Source organism: Camellia sinensis, chromosome 14 (assembly GCF_055761805.1).
Source record: "Camellia sinensis isolate YWXY chromosome 14, ASM5576180v1, whole genome shotgun sequence".
Classification (NCBI taxonomy): Eukaryota; Viridiplantae; Streptophyta; class Magnoliopsida; order Ericales; family Theaceae; genus Camellia; species Camellia sinensis.
This window is the reverse complement of record NC_138974.1, coordinates 14,430,427-14,444,604: the sequence shown is the minus strand read 5'-3', so window position 1 is coordinate 14,444,604 and position 14,178 is coordinate 14,430,427.

Sequence of the window (14,178 nt, the reverse complement as noted above, 5' to 3'; positions counted from 1 at the left end):
TGTAGACCTAGGAAAAGTTTCATGGAAAGCAAATAATACATTTGCCTACAACAACCAAAAAGAGTAAATAAGAATTGATTTATAGTTGGTTAGATTTTGTTAGGGAAAAACTTTGATAGACCTTCAAAAAGAAGGCTTCACCATTCAAAACCACATGCAAAACAGAGAAAAAAAAATCTGACAAAACAGAGAACGACAATCTGAACTTCAACATTCAAAACTAGCACCAAAAATCACAAACCCACTTAAATTTGATGATCAAAACCACCAAAACTATGTTGGGAATTGTAGACACGCTCGAACGTCCCGGGAGAATCCCGTTTTGTTCAGTTCGGACTCAATGTCACGGTTCTTAATCTGATCTTGCAAAGTGCAATGCGAGATTGATAAATCACCAAAGAGTCCAAATCCGACAAATCGTTTTGAAAAACTGATTTTTAAGAAAGAAGTGCCAAACATGGACTTCTTTGCCAGCTACAGAGTCGCCACCTAAATATTTATTTTGGGAGGAATTTAGGAAACCCTGACACGTTGCCTAAGGCCACGTGTCCGTCATCACCAAAGTTGCCTCGGCTCGGGAACTTAGGTACGATTGGGGAAGGTCATCTATGAGCACCCCCGCTCGCCCGATCAAAGATCAGCCTTTACTAACATGATATCTTGTTTTTGAAAACACATGCGTTCTTATTCCGGTTATTAGCCTAGAATTACTCTGTGATGCGCACAACACACAAGTATAGACTAGATCGCCTAAGTTGGAACAAATCATCTCATGTTTGTTTGTTTGAAAATGGTTTGAAGGTGCTACTCGCAAGTAGGCTAAGACGTGAATTTTGCCACCCTTGAGTGGGCTTAGAAAACATGATTTTGCCACAATCAAGTGGGCTAAAAACTCGCATTTCAATGAATTGTTCCAATTCAAGTAATCTAACCTTCACCCACAGGCATTCAGGCAGTTATATCATATAAGCAGTTAGCCTCATGGCAAGCATGCAGTCATGTTAACACTCACACTCATGCAAGATGCTAAAGTATAAAAGTTTACCTAGTACTCCGAGCCAAAACAATAGCTAGCTAGTAATCAATGCATAATCTTATCTATGTTAAGATGGCTAATGCAACACATGCAAAATACAACTAGAAAGAGGCTTGGCTATTCTAAAATGGCATATGAATGCGACAACTTGATAAACGTATTCAAGTTGGAATTGAAATACGATGCAGTTAGTATGATGCGCCGAGCCCGGTGCATGCAATACAGATGAATGATGCAAACATGCGAGCATAAGAATGCTAATTGAAACAGGACCTAAAACTAACCATTGAAAGCAAGTAAGTAAAAGGGAGAAAGACGTGGGGTTGGAAGACATTCACACACTCACGCACACTTATTACAAAATTCGCCCTCTCGACAAAAGGTCCGAATAAATAATACAGAACCGACTAATTAACTAACTATTCTAGCTAATTAATTATCACACAACCAAACTTGAAACATATAACTATTCTAAGTTTACAAAGCACTGAAATGGCCTTATAACGAAGGATGCATGCATGCTCGAATGGCCTTGTTCGGAAATCCCTCGCGACGCCCCGACTTACCTCTGTTTGTAATTGATCTCAGAACACTACACAAAGCTCCAGAAGGCTGAAATTCCACCAAGGAACCTGTGGGAAGGCTGCCGACCAGATATTGGCCTTGGAGACCACCTGCCGACCACCTTTTGTGGTGAAAACCAGAAAAAGTGGTCGGCCAGCCACTTTATCTGGTCGGCCGACCAATTTTTGCTGCTGGTTTCTGGTTTTCTGCAACAGAGAGCAAGAAAGGGGCATGACAAAGTATTTACAACACATATATGCACAACCACCCTCCCTATCATTACACCAGCTCAAGGAAGTATAATTCTCGACCCTCGGACCACCAATCACGCATCTCGATGCATGATGGCCAAGGAGCCAAATTGCATAACTCAATATGAAATGAATGCACACACGAACACATAAAGCCTAAAACTCCATCATGTATAGTCAAGAGTGTCGGCGACCGAGAATTAAGGCACGTTTCATCACTTCGAGTATGAAACGTCCCTCGTTTCCCGTGTTTGGACTAACTTCTATTCCAAACACAATGCAACAAAACATGGCATACACAATGCGGCTCCAGCATGCAAACATGCAATGCAACAAAACAAGCATACAAACAACATGCAAGGGACAAGCATGCAAACATGCAATGCAATGTAACTTAGCATACTCAACACCAATGGCATGCACAATGCACAATGCTAAGAACCACATGGCCCACTCAATGCAATGTGACATGATTACCTTAACAAAGCTAATGACATGTAAATTATGCTAATGCATGCATACTCAATGCAAGACAACATAAGCATGCAACAATATGAACAACAACTAGCATACACAATGCGAATGGACATGGCATACACAACGCAATGAACCATATGGAATACACAATGCTCGATGGACTTAAACCAAAATGAACTGACCTCAGTCATGCCCAAATCAGTGGCCATAACACCAAGACTAAGGCATCAAAAGGCAAGACACACATGCATACATATTGGTCCACAAGCTAGGCAACAAGAACACAACCCTTAGGGGCACTCAAGGGGTGACAAAAGTGGGAGCATGGCAAGTCTATATGCTCTGAAATTATATGCAAAGTGAAGCCATATCATGCAAATAGCTCAAATAAAGCATGCCAAGAGACTTGAAATACAAAGCTAGTCAAAGGCTTTACACTACAACCATACCAAGCAATGCTCAAATGACCTAAAGCACTCAAAATAGACCTAATGCAGGTCAAAATAGTGGCTGAAATGGACTGAAATGATAGCATGCTAAGCAAGAAAAAGCATGCCCAAATGATGGCTCGCAAGCAAGGCACAAAGCTCAACTCTCAAATACAATTAAAGAGTGATAAACATGAGAGTATGGCAAAGATATAAGCTCTGAAATTCCATGCCAAATGATGCCAAAGTATGCAAACATCACAAATATAGCATGCTAGGGACCTCAAAACTCAAGACTAGCCAAAGCATTTGCACTATAACTATACAAAACATGAGTGCTATGACCATGCCAGCCCAAAAAAATCCTAGAACAGCCCAAAATATGAATAAAATCATGCTGGAGCATAGCCAAAATATGCTAGAATGATGAGCCAAAACATCATGCATAGAAAGCTAGTAAGTAAGATTTGTTCTACAAGTACATGAGCCACTCAAGAGACAACCAAAACAACTTTAGACAGAGTTATGACATGCCAAATGATGGTCAAAAACCCACTGAAATGGAGTCAATACATGCTAGCAAGACATGCTACTTTGATGGGCCACAAATGGGATTACACTACACATACTAGATGCATGCACAAGGTGACCAAACCAGCCATGGACAGACTTAAGGCAGGTCCTAAAAGTCACAAAAAAGTGCCTGAACCAAGCCTCAAAAGTAAAGGGATACATGTTCCTTTGATAGGCCAAAAATGCAAGAAAACAAAACCAAAAGAGAGGAGGTCACCCCCCTCTGGTTTTAGGCCTCAAAACCACATGTCTACCACTAAAAATCTACTAGATTTCAGTGGTAAAAAGGTCATGCAAAGGTTAGAACAAGAGCCAAAAGGGATGTCTCAAAACAAGGCCTAACAAGGCCTAAGAGGAGGTGGACCTCCCCCAATGCAAAAATGACCTTAAACAAACATCACAAGGACTGAAAAACAAAACTTTTTCTAGTAGGAAGTTAAGCTCAAATCAGCATGCAAATATGGCTAGGAGAGTAACTAAAAACAAAGCTTAAAGAGGAGAAAAGGGGTTACCCTTGAAGCACTGCAAAACCAGCAGGTTTCTTGAGCCAAAACCAACTTTTGAACTCCCACAAGACCCTCTAGCAACTCAACAACAAGGTAAGAGTGTTTGGCTAGGAGGTTGTGTGCACAAATGAAAGAATAACACTCTTTAAGGAACAAAATATAGAGGGAGATGTATCTATCACCCTCAGCCAACTTCAGAACCTGAGACAAGAGAGAGAGTCTTTCCTCTTATAGAAAAACATAAACTAAAGCTTCTTGGAGAAGCTTAGAGCTTGGATCCAATCCCTCCATATAGGTGTATGGAGGATGCAGTCTGTGCCCTCTAGCTGGCACAGCTGGCATCCACAGGCTCTTCAAAATCTGCAGGAAGGTCACCGATCAGTTAAAGTGGTCGGCCGACCAGTTTTTCAGAGAAAGTGGTCGGCCAGCTAGTTTTTCTAGTCGGCAGGAAAATTCTGCTTTCCAAGCCCAACTTCAAATGGCCATAACTCCTTCATATGGACTCCTTTTCAGGTCATTCTTGAGTCCAAATTGAAGCCCCGAAAGTAAGATTTCTAATGGTGGCAGCCTTGCATCAAAATTCCAACTTTGAAAAAAGTTATGCCTATTTTGGTGAAGCCGCGCAGTTTTGGTCCTACCCGGATTCATGCCGAACTTCTCCCAAACTAGTTTTCTTCTCTCCTTTCCTCTTTTCTTCAACTCCAAACCCCTAAACAAAGTGTTTTGAAATATTTTTCAAATATTTCATCTCTCTTTCATTCATTTCCACTTTGTCCTTGCTCGGTTTACCGAAAAGCACGACATTTAACAAAATGCGAGTGTCAGAACATCGTAGAAACTTTATTTTCAAAACATTTTGAAAGAGAGGGTGTCAAGGTCTAAAATCTTTTGATCAAGATTGTTTTGGTCCAAAAGGGGTATGAAGTTGAGATTTGTCTCTCTCCTTGCCAAAGAAACTGAACTTTTGCCCTGCACACATTTCTCCTCCAAGTAAACCATCAGTAGTGCCCAAGTCTTAAGGGCGGTCAAAAATGGGGTGTCTATAGGAATGTGTTATTCTTTGTTTATTCACAAAAATGATGATATAAATGATAAAGATACATATATAGATACATATATATGTCTGTCAATATAAAGAGAGAAAGAAGAGTTTTTTGCTTACCTTTGGCGAATGAGAATAATGAGTTCAATCATTTTGGCTGGTAACACGAACCCCTTCTCGCCGTCCGAACCCCTTCTCGCTGTCCGAACAACTCATCTTCTTTGCGTTGGAACCTCTTGTCTTCCCTGCTTTTTCTCTTCCTTTGCTGCTTCTCTCTTTTCCTTTCAAAATTAGTGGTGTAAAGAGATGACATAGTTAATTTAGGGTTAGTTTTGGTAATATATTGGCGTGTAATGAGAATTACATTTTTTTTTAATGGTGTAATAAGATGGAGGGTGTAAAGAGGTTAAATAGTGGTGTAAGTAGAATCACCCCAAGTAAATTTGATTTTATCTTCTCAAATTTTTGTTGTCTCTTGAATCTCCTCTTGATTTCTTATTGGTCCTAATATTTTTCAATTGCTCCTTATAACTAAATGTAACCAAAGAGTAATGCCAAAGACCAAAAATTCAAACATAAAAAAAATACTAAGAAAAAATAGTATGTGATTAGACATAATATTTTTATTAAATCATCTTTTTCATTTGCCTATTACCTCTCAAGTGAGAGAGATCATAATAATTTTATAACAAGCATTCATTTTATTTTATTGTAATCACATGTTATATTAATATGAGCCATAATTAAGATTTAAAAAAAGGGGATTTAGTGGAAAATCTTTTTTGATGGACTTGTATCTCATTTGGTTCATAACATATTCTTATATCCCAATTGATCCCATGCATTTGAACTTATATTCTAATAGGTCATTTTTTTCATATTAAAGGTATTACATGGACTATTGAATGGGACCATAACAAAGTCAACAAATTGGGCCAAGGAGGATACATTTCTAGCATATATCTCTAAAGAAAGCCCAACAAGCCCATTCAAGGAGGTCCAGATCATACGAGTGTCCGAGGAGGTTAACTGTTGCTTTCAGAAGAGATGAAACTCTCGAAGGAGATTCATTCTCCGAGGTATTTGCTTAGTCTTGAAAGGGTTCAGAACCACGAACCTAGAGACCTATTTGAGCTCAGACTCAAAAGGGTTCAGATCTACAAACCAAGATATATGAAGCACTTGGCTTCGAACGGATTCAGACGCAATTTAAAAGTCGCTTCATTAATGAGTCCTAGAACACTTGCGGGCTCCGAGCTTTCAGGGATCTACATACCAGAACCATGGGCGTAATGGAGTCTGAAAAAAGGACCCGATCCTGAGGATGGTGAGTAGAGATAAATTCACTATTCGATTAAACTAGCCTATACCCGGGTCGAGGTGGCACGATCTAGGGGTCCCTAAGACTCGAAAATATTTGCGGTAAGGCGTTCTCTTGAACTTCCCCTGGATCTTTTGCAGCAGGGCATTCTCTGGGACTACCCTTGACCCTTTGGGATGATTGGGGATCATTGGTTAGGTGTGGCTAAGAAGAAGGGTTCACCGAGAGGTTAATCTCCTCTTCGGGATTTTCCTCATCCTCGGAGAGGTCACCTCCTCAGACAAGGTAGTTAGAGGGAATATTCTTCATATGCCTTGCACATGGGCTCCATCCTACATCATGCGGTGCCTATAAATAGCACCCACCCATAGTTTTACAAGGGATGAATTTTGGAGAGACACCTCTTGGGAAAGAACTAATTTCTTTTCGCCATTATCTGCCTTAAGAGTGAAAGTGGGAGATCTATAGGGGAGCCTTGCCATTATTCTCTCTCTAACTATTCTGCCTTCTTTTTCACCCAATCTCTTATCTCCATCATCTCTTTGTAATTATATTTCTAGTTGTGATTGTTAAAGAATCTAAGCCTCTCATCATTTCTAGAGAATTCGAGTTTTCTTCAAGGATCTTCGAAGATCTTCAACTTTTTCGACAACAATCTTAAACCCTCATATACATTTTGGCGACTCCACTAGGGAGGCAGATTGGTTGATGGCCTCAACAAGATCCGGAATGTACACGACTCCAGTGAAGATGGCGGGAGAAGAAGAAGTTCATCAACAAGGCTCTTCCAATGGTAATGATGAGAGGACTCAAGTTCAAGACCACCCCTCATCCTTGAAGCCATTCAAGGACTCTAACACACTAAACAAGAGATTCTCACGACCCTTCAAAATCTCACCCACACCATGGTAGTGATGGGTTCGACTTTCGCACCACTAACAATAAATTGAGGTCAAGTCAGTGCCAGCAAGCATCAACAACTTTATGGTGATGTTGGGAATGGTCAAAAACATCAAGACCCATCCTCAATTCTCCCTGAAGTTACTCAAAATGGTGTGCAAAATCAAATGTTATGAGGAATAAGTCATGGCGAACTTGTGGCCCATGAAGCGCAAAATCACGCACCTGGAGGATCGAGCCATGGTCCATTGGTGGTTAGAGGAGTTTCCGGTGCAATGAATGGTGTTCCAGCGACTGTGGAAGCTCAAGGAAGGCCCACAGAAATTTCTCTACAAAATGGTGCTCCATCCATACCTAATTTTGTTCCACCGATTGTAAATTCTACTCATGTACCGAACGTGTCTCTGTTGGCTCCAACAACAGCTTTCCAAGCCCAACCCAGCATATCCATGGTGTGTAACAGAGTTTATGGAACTCAATTCAATGCTCCAGCACCGAATGTCATATCCATAAATGCCAATGGTCAATGTCACCATGTTTCTATACCAATGGTGAATTCTCAACACCCAAATGGCCAAGTCACTCCAGGCTTGGTCTTTGAGTCTATAAACCAAGTTTCGGGAATACCACCATCAAGTTCTCTCCCTCCACAATTTCTCACCCTTGCGGATGTGCAAGCCATGCTCGAGCTAGAACGAAGCAGGGGAACTTTACCCTCTTTGCCTGATCTAGATGTCAAGCCACCATACCTTATTGAGATATTAAGTTATCCATACCTGGAGGGGTACACCATGCCAAAGTTCATCAAATTCGATGGCAAGCAAAGAAATGCTCGAGAACATGTTGTTCAGTTCATCGAGACTTTGGGGATTCATGATTCAAATCATGTCCTCTGACTGAGAGAATTCTCCAAGTCCCTCACCGACCAAGCATATAGTTGGTACGTTAACTTGGCCCTAAACTCTATTCGAAATTGGAAGGAGATGGTCAACAAATTCCATGCCAAATTCTTTCAGGTGGCTGAGAAAGTGACCACACTTGCCTTATGTAAGGAAAAGCAGCGGGAGGGTGAAGACATTTTCAAATATGTGAAGAGGTTCCAAGACAAAACCGTGGATTGTCACGAAGCTGTAGAGGAAAGCTACTTGGTCCAAATCTGTGTTAAAGGGGCATTGAACGGGTACAAGATGCTTCTTGTTAATCACAAGCTACCCACATTCTCGACACTAATTAAAACATCTCGGAACATGAACATACCTTAGTCTCAAGACATTGGGTTCGAGACTAGTTATAAACTAACTTCAAGACATTCCAAGGACCTTCTGTCACTATGGCTTCTGCGTCTTCTACCCGAAAGTCGCAAGGGGAGGAATTCAAAGGTCAGAAGAGAAAAAAATGCGAAGATGACACGTTTTTTCCTTGTAGTGTTGAGAAAGTGAAGGCCTTAGTCAAAGAGTAGATGGTAGACGAGGGACTAAAGTTGCCTCGTATCGAAGAGCTTTTGCTGAAGAAGGACTGCGAGGGCCCTAATTATTGTGTTTCCACCGATCACAAGGACATCCTACAGAATTGTGCCGAACACTTAAGAAGATCTTTAGAAAAAAAAAGAAGTCAAAGTAGATGAGCTAGAGTTCAAAGAACAGGGGCCCTAGGATATCTTAGAAGACGTGGCTATGATGGCATATGACGACCATAACCTGAGCAGCTAGTGAAAGTTTTCCGAATGACCTCACAACTCTGGGGACTAGGAGCAAGGGTCGACATTTCGTAGAAGAAGTATATCTATGACATTTACAATTTGTATTTACTGCATTGTCCCAAAAGTTCTATTTTTCTTATGTTATGAAGAAATTTATTTCCTCCATATTGTGTATCTCCATTAGAAGTTTATTTTCTCTATATTGTGTATCTTCATTGGGTTATGTTGTTTGAAGACTGTTTTCATTTGTCACCCCTCTACGAAGAAAGAGAAGTAGTAGACTCGATTACCCACCAGAAAGGATCTTTCTTGTTGAAGTAGAGTGTGTGCTCCCACTCGGACTTTCGAAGAACAGCCCTCGTTTCCATCAATACAAGCTTCAAGGAGCTTTCTTGTCAAATTAGAGTGTACTCCTACTCAAACTTCCGAGGGATGGCCTTTGCTTTCATTAGCTACTGAAGTAAAAGTGTGCATCCACTCGGACTTTCGAGGAATTGCCTTACTTCTGCTTGGACTTTTGAGAGAAAACCTTTACTTCTGTTGGTACAAGCTTTGTAGACTCAGTTACCTTCCAGAGGGATATTTCTTGCCGAAGTAGAGTGTGTACTACTATTCGGACTCCTGAGGGATCCACTCGGACTTTTGAGAAACTGCTTTGCTTATGCTCAAACTTTCGAGAGACAATCTTTACTTCTGTTGGTGCAAGCTTGGTAGACTCGGTTGCCTTCCAGAGGGATCTTTCTTGTTAAAGTAGGGTATGTGCTACTATTCAGACTCCTGAGGGAGCCACTCTGACTTCCGAGGGACAGCCTTGCTTCCGCTCGAACTTCCAAGAGACAATCTTTACTTTTGTTGATACAAGCTTGGTAGACTCGGTTGTCTTCTAGAGGGATCTTTCTTGCCGAAGTAGGGTGTGTGCCACTATTCGGACTCCTGAGGGACAACCTCGGACTTCTGAGGGACAGCCTTGCTTCCGCTTGAATTTTTGAAAGACAATTTTTACTTCTATTGGCGCAAGCTTGGTAAACTTGGTTGTCTACCAGAAGGGATCTTTCTTGCCGAAGTAGGGTGTGTACTACTATTCGGACTTCTATCACCATGCTACTATTTAGACTTCTGTCACCTTGCTTCTGTGCGAACTACTGAAGGATAGTCCTTACTCTCATTAGTGCGGGTTCTGAGAGCCCCGAGGTTATGGATTTCGTACAAGAGTTCATTTGCCGAATATACAAGATTCAAGTGGGTCATTCTCTCTCGGATTACAGTATTCAATATTAAAGACCCAGTTTACACAAGGCTCTGACTCTGGACAAAATAAGTTCAATAACAAATTTCAGGCCCAAGATCCGAAACAATTTTTATTTGAATATTATATTTCTCATCCGTAGCAAGATTCAATAGACAGCCATACAAATTGCAAGAACATATTTCCCAAGTCAAGGTTCACAGCCCAAAATTTCTTTGGCAAAACAAGATTCAATAAGAGTGGTGGTTATCTCAAGTTTAGGAGTTTCAAAAATGCTTACCCACAGATTTCTAGAAGTTTTCAAAATACTTACTCATAAACTTACAAAAGCAATGAACAGAATGAAGACCAAAAGCGGCGTAGGCCGAGAATCGCTTACGAAACAGTGGGCGAGAAAAGAGATAGGCAAATCGACGACGCATTGAGTCGGCAACGTGGTTGGCATTGATTAATCACGACCGAAACCGGTGAGTATGCAAGCAAAAACTGAGATCTATATGATCCGAGCTCCGAAAAGTAGCTTTGGGCTGTGAGAATAACGAGCTGGATGGCGTTAGGCAAAACCACACATGTCGTGTTGAGTGGGCGATGTGTGGTTTGTGCTAGACAGCCGAAGACGAAAACAAAGCGCTGGACAACCAAAGACAAAGGCAAAGTTGTAGCAGAGAAAGGCCGACAGCAGCTTGGGTCACGATGTTTGCAACAGGTGGTCGCCGGTGAAGCAAGACCGAGATCTGGTGTATCTAGAGCTCAGAGGCTGCGTTATTGGGCCAAGATGAAATACCGACAACTGTGGTGTCTGGAGCTGAGGCGATGGACGGTGTCAAACAATAGTGTTCTTCAGTAGTGAGGAGAGGAAGATGAAGCTAAGAAGAGGAAGAAAAAAAGGGATCTAGACTCCCAGCCGAAATGAAAGAGAATGAGAGCAAAAGTCAGGCAGCGGTGATCTTTACTAGGTGCGAAAGCAAAGCAGAGCACCGGTATATGGTTTCTAAATAAGGAATAAATGTTGAAGGTTTTGGGTTTTCAATGCTTTGGAGAGAGAAAATGTGGGTCTTCAAACTTTTCTTTTCTTTTTTTACAAATATAAAGATGGGTATTCATTTGGACTTTTACAAAATAAATAGAAGCAGGGCCAAGCTTTTAGGAGTTGCTTGTTTTCAAGAAAAGATATTATTTTTTCAATTTGTGGCAGTTGGAGAGGGAAAGTTGTTTTTTCTTATTTCTTTGACTTAGAGCAAAAAGCTTTTTCATTTTCAATACTTGGAGAGAGAAGAAAATTTAATTGTCGACATTCTGAGTTGTAAAAAAAATAAAAAATAAAAAAAATTCAAGTTTTGATTTTCTTTGAAAAAAAAAATTCAAAGGCATAAAAGTGGATTTGCCAAACATGGCATAAGCATAAAAGATTCCTTATGATGAGTCATCAAATTTATCCAAAGTCACATTAGGACAAAATATTCCCAAGGACGTGATGCGAACCATGGCCGAAGAAGTGGAATTATGCCTGTCTGAGAAATTTAAAATTTCCCATACATGTAAGGGGCAAAATGTAAGAGGGGTTAAATTGAGCCCACTAATTAATTGGGCCTAATTGAAGCCCAGTCGGAAAGCCTAAACATTGGTGAGCTTGAAGAAATTATTGCCAAACGAGCTAAGTGAATTCTATTGAACTGGCCCACAAGAAAGTCAACAAATTGGGTCGAGGAGGATACATTTCAAGCATATACCTGTAAAGAAAGCCTGACAAGCCCATTCGAGGAGGTCCAGATCATACGGGTGTCCAAAGAGATTAACTATTGCTTTCAGAAGAGATGAAACCCTCGGAGGAGATCCATTTTCTGAGGTATTTGCTTAGTCTTAAAAGGGTTCAGAACCACGAACTTAGAGACCTATTTGAGCTTGGACTCAAAAGGGTTCGAACCTACAAACCAAGAGATCTGAAGTGTTTGGCTTCGAACGAATTCAGATGCAATCTAGAAGTCACTTCATTAATGAGTCCTAGAACACTTGCGGGCTCGGAGCTTTTAGGGATCTACGTACCAGAACCATGAGCGTAATGGAGTCCGAAAAAAGGACCCGATCCTGAGGACGGTGAGTAGAGATAAATTCACTTTTCGGTTAAACTAGCCTATACTCGAGTCAAGGTGGCACAATCTAGGGGGTCCCTGAGACTCGAAAATATTTACAGCAAGCGTTCTCTCGAACTACCCTTGACCCTTTTGCAGCAGGCCGTTCTGTGGGACTACCCTTGACCCTTTGGGATGATTAGGGATCATTGGTTAGGTGTGGCTAAGAAGAAGGGTTCGCCGAGAGGTCGATCTCCTCTTTGGGGATTTCCTTATCCTCGGAGAGGTCACTTCCTCGGACAAGGTAATTAGAGAGAATATTCCCCATGTGCCTTGTACATGAGCTTCATCCTACATCATGTGGTGCCTATAAATAGCACCCACCCATAGCTTTACAAGGAATGGATTTTGGAGAGACAACTCTTGGGAAAGAACTAATTTCTTTTTTCCATTATCTATCTTAAGAGTGAAAGTAGGAGATTTATAAGAGAGCCTTGCCATTATTCTCTCTCTAACTACTCTACCTTCTTTTTCACCCAATCTCTTATTTCCATCATCTCTTTGTTATTGTGTTCCTAGTTGTGATTGTTAAAGAGCCCAAGCCTCTCATCATTTCTAGAGAATTCGAGTTTTCTTCAAAGATCTTCGAAGATCTTCGAATTTTTCAACAACATTCTTGAACCCTCTCATACAGTTTGGAAACGAAATTTCTATGATACGATTCAAGCGTTTGAAATAGTTTGGTTTAGGGTTGGTGTGTATACAATTTTTGCTCCTAAAGAAGTGAATGTTCCATTAGAGTTAGAGTTTTTGCAATCAAAGCGAAGTTATGTGTTTGGTGTTCATACAATTTTGTTGTTTTGAATCGTAGAAGAGATGCATCTGAGGAAGGTTAGTTGTTTTAATTATTAGTTAATTACATGTAGAACTATATTTGTAATGAATACTTTACATTCATTTGAAAACGTCCATTTTTAGATTTTGTGTTCAGAACTAATATATTGTTGTGTTGATGAAGTGATAGTTGGATTTGAATGTGCGATATTGACACGTGTGAACATTTGACAGTGATGCATATGTATTGTCACATTACTTGTTTGTTTATTGTTTGATAATGTGAACGTTCACATTAAGATAGGTATATGGAATATAGATGTGAAATGTCCAGTGATATTATAGATATTTTGATAATGTGAATGTTCACGCTAAGATAGAAATATGAAATATAGGTTTTTTTTTTTTTTTCAAATTATAGTTTGTTATAAACTGTGAACATTTACATTATATTTTGATGTGGGTTTTATTTTTTCGAAAGCTAGTTTTACGTTTGTTGTTTACTGTGAACATTTACATTGTATTTGATCTTTGTTTTGATTTTTTGTTGTGTGATTTTTATATTTTTCATATCATAAAAAAAATTTAAGAAAAATATAAAATTTCATAATATGATAATTTTCATAATATGAATGTTCCCATTTTTTATTGATAATTTGTATAATTTCAGTTAAACAACGTGTGACATTATTATATTTTAGTAAATTTTTTGATTGAAAATATGAAATTTGGCACTTACTTTTCATGTCACAATTTTGAATGTGGATATTAACACTTTCAACTTTCGTTTTAAAAATACACATTATTTTATTTATTGAGGGTATGAATGTTTATATTTTTAATTTTCACAATATATATATATATATATATTATTAAGTGAAGGCTTGGACTTCTTCATGCCACGTGACAACTTTTTCTATCTTAAAATAAAAAATTATACATTATACAAAAGGTGTTGCCACAAGGCTTGAAACCAAAATGTTAGGTTTCATTAAGAACATTCTTACTATATGGACAACATACATATTATAATACTAATTTTTTTATTATTTATTTTTATTTTTAAGCGATGGTTGGACTTGGTGTCCAAGCCCACGTGGCATATTTTTATCCGAAGAGGTTGACAAGAGTTTGAACCTAGGACCGATGTCCAGGCCCACGTGGCATATTTTTTATCCAAAGAGGTTTACAAGAGTTTGAACCTAGGACCTTAGGTTTTATTATGAAGCTTA